Here is a 3,094-nt window from a genome sequence, read left to right on the forward strand (position 1 = left end):
GGGAGCTTTTTGCTGGTGCTGAGGTGGGATTGTCTTGCTTTGCCCATGTTTGACCTCAGTTGCACTCCTTGGTGGTGATGCTGGGGTTAAGAGGAATGCCTTCATGCCAGAGCTTGTGGCAGCTGTGGAGAGGGAACCCTCCAAAGTAGAAAAGAGTGCTTGAGTTCACTCACAGAGCAGAACACAGGCCAGGAAACAACTAAACATCTCTCTTTTGATCATATCACCAAGGAAGAGCCAAAAATTTACAGGTCCCTTTGAAAATCAAGTAAGAGAAGTAAAGGAAAAGTTGGGAAGAGAAATGAGAATGATTCAAGAAAATCATGAAAAACAAGTCAACAGCTTGCTAAAAAGTGACCCCCCCAAATGCTGAAGAAAATAACACCTTAAAATAGTATAACCTGGTCTACTCAGTGTAGCAGCCCTTCTTCCTCCATGGTGGTCAGCTATGACCCCCCACCCCGACTCCAAAGCAACTATGTGGAAGGGACCCACAGTTGGCATTGATCTTGGCACCATTTATCCCTGTTTGGGAGTCTTCCAAAACTTGAAAATGGACATCATTGATAATAAACAAGGAAACAGGACTACCCAAAGCTATGTCCCTTTCACTAACAGAGACCTTTTAAATTGATGATATGGCAAAGAATCAAGTTGCAATGAACCTCATCAACACAGCTTTTGATGGCAAAAGTTTGATTGAGTACAGATTTGATGATGCAGTTATAGAGTCAGGCATGAAGCATTGGTCTTTTTATGGTGGTGAATGACACACATATGCCTAAAGTTCAAGTGCTGTACAAAATGGAGACCAAAAGTTTCTATCCATAAGAAGTATCTTCCATGGTTTTGGCCAAGATGAAAGAAATTGCTGAAGCTTATCTTGGGAAGACTGTCACAAATGCTATGGTCACAGTACAAGCCTATTTCAACAATTTCCAAAATCAGGCCACCAAAGATCCTGGAACCATCACTGGCCTCAATGTGCTCTGAATCATCAATAAGCCAACTGCTACTGCTATTGATTATGGCTTGAACAAAAGTGTTGGTGCTGAGGGAAATGTGTTGATATTTGACCTTGGATATGGTATTTTTGATGTCTCCATTCTTACCCTTGCAAATAACATCTTTCAGGTCAAGTCCACAGCTGGGGACACCCACTAGGGTGGGGAGCAGTTTGACAACCAAGTGGTCTACCATTTCATTGCTTAGTTCAAACAAAAACATAAGAAGGACATCAGTGAGAACAAGAGGGTCATTTTCCATCTTTGCACTGCTTGTGAATGTCCAAATCGTATCTACTCTTCTATTACCTGGGTCAGTACTGAGATTGACTCACTCTATGAAGGTATCAACTTCTATACATCAATCATCCAAGCCCATTTCGAAGAGCTGAATGCTGATCTCTTCCCTGGCACACCAGACCCTGTAGAAAAGGCCATAAGAGATGCAAAGCTAGATAACAGACTGATGACATTGTCCTGGTGGTGGTTATACTTGAATCCCCCAAATCCAGAAGCTTCTGTAAGGTTTCTTCAATGGCAAGGAACTCAACAAGAGTATCAATCCTGTTGAGGCTGTTGCTTATGGTGCAGCCATCTAGGCTGCCATTTTTTTCTGGAGATAAGTCTGAGAATGTGCAGCACTTGCTGCTGTTGGATGTCGCTCCTCTTTCCCTTGGAATTGAAACTACTGACAGAGTTATGATTGTTGTGATGAAACATAATAACCCCATCCCCACCAAGCAGACAGAGACTTTTACCACCTATTCAGACAACCAACCTGGTGTGCTTATTCAGGTTGATGAAGGTGAGAGAGCAACAACAAAGGATAACAACCTGCTTGGAAAATTTGAGGTCAGAGGAATTCCCCCAGCACCCAGAGGTGTTCCTCAGATTGAAGTAACTTTTGACAGTGATACAAATGGCATCCTCAATGTTTCTACTCTGGATAAGAGCACAGGCAAGGAGAATATGATCACCAACCCCAACGACAGAGGACATTTGAACAAAGAAGACATTGAGCGTATGTTCCAGGAGGTTGAGAAATATAAGGCTGAGGATGACAAGCAGAGAGACAAGTTGTCTTCCAAGAATGCTTGTGAATCGTACTCTTTTAACATGAAGGCTACCATAGAAGATGAAAAATCTCAAGGCAAAATTGACGATGAAGAGAAACAGAAGATCTTTGACAAATGTAATGAAATAATGAACTGGCTGGATAAGAACCAGACTGCTGAGAAGGAAGAATTTGAGCATCAGCAGAAAGAATTGGGGAAAGTCTGCAACCCCATCATTACTAAGCTGTGCCAGAATGCAGGGGGTATGCCAGGAAGCCTATCTGGTGGGTTCTCGGGGTGGGGGGAGCCCCATCTGGAGGTGGTTCTTCTACACCCACCATTGAAGAGGTCAACAAAAGACACCAGAAGAGGGACAGAGCCAAGATGGCAGCTGGAAAGCAGGGGCTTTCATAAGATCTCCCTGAAATCCTTCAAAACACCAGTAAAAAATGGCTCTGAACAAATTCTAGAGCTGTTGAATCCACAAAATAGCAGAGGGAAACAGGTCTCCAGCCCAGGAGAGCCTGGATGGTCTCCAGGAAGGGTCTAAAACATGGTGCTGGGAGCAGAGGGCAGCCCAGCATGGGTCACTCCAGGATAGATCTGATCTAGAGGCAGTCAGCCAGAACAGGCCTTGGGGCCAAGAATCAGTGAGTTGTGACAGTTACTAGACTTCACAACCCACAAACACCAAAGAGCAGGTTGGAGGGAAACTGCAGGATCGAGTTCAGAGCGGTTCAGCCACCAGCCCTGGTGTGGCTGAAGCGGTGCAGCAGTGGCAGCAGCAGAGAGCTCCTAAGGCTGCTTAAAGAGCTACAGCTTCAGCTGCTTTCCAAGTTCCTGGCTTACACAGTGGGAGGAATCTAGCAGCATATCAGAGTGGGAGTCCATGGAGCACTTTGTAGGCACAAAGGCAGATTCTCTTGCTGTGCCCTGCTTGGATCTGTATTGCGGTCCTGGTTGCCAATTCTTGGGGGAGGAGGAGAGCTGCTGTGACAAAGTCTGGGGAGATGGTGGAGTAGAAATAGCTCTGAA

General features: G+C 45.0%; 1 pseudogene; it reads left to right on the plus strand.

Moving 5' to 3' along the window:
• The first annotated feature begins 478 nt into the window (after positions 1-478).
• LOC118847347 lies at positions 479-2,473 on the plus strand (annotated as a pseudogene).
• Positions 2,474-3,094: the final 621 nt, after the last annotated feature.

This window comes from Trichosurus vulpecula, chromosome 4 (assembly GCF_011100635.1).
Source record: "Trichosurus vulpecula isolate mTriVul1 chromosome 4, mTriVul1.pri, whole genome shotgun sequence".
Taxonomy (NCBI): Eukaryota; Metazoa; Chordata; class Mammalia; order Diprotodontia; family Phalangeridae; genus Trichosurus; species Trichosurus vulpecula.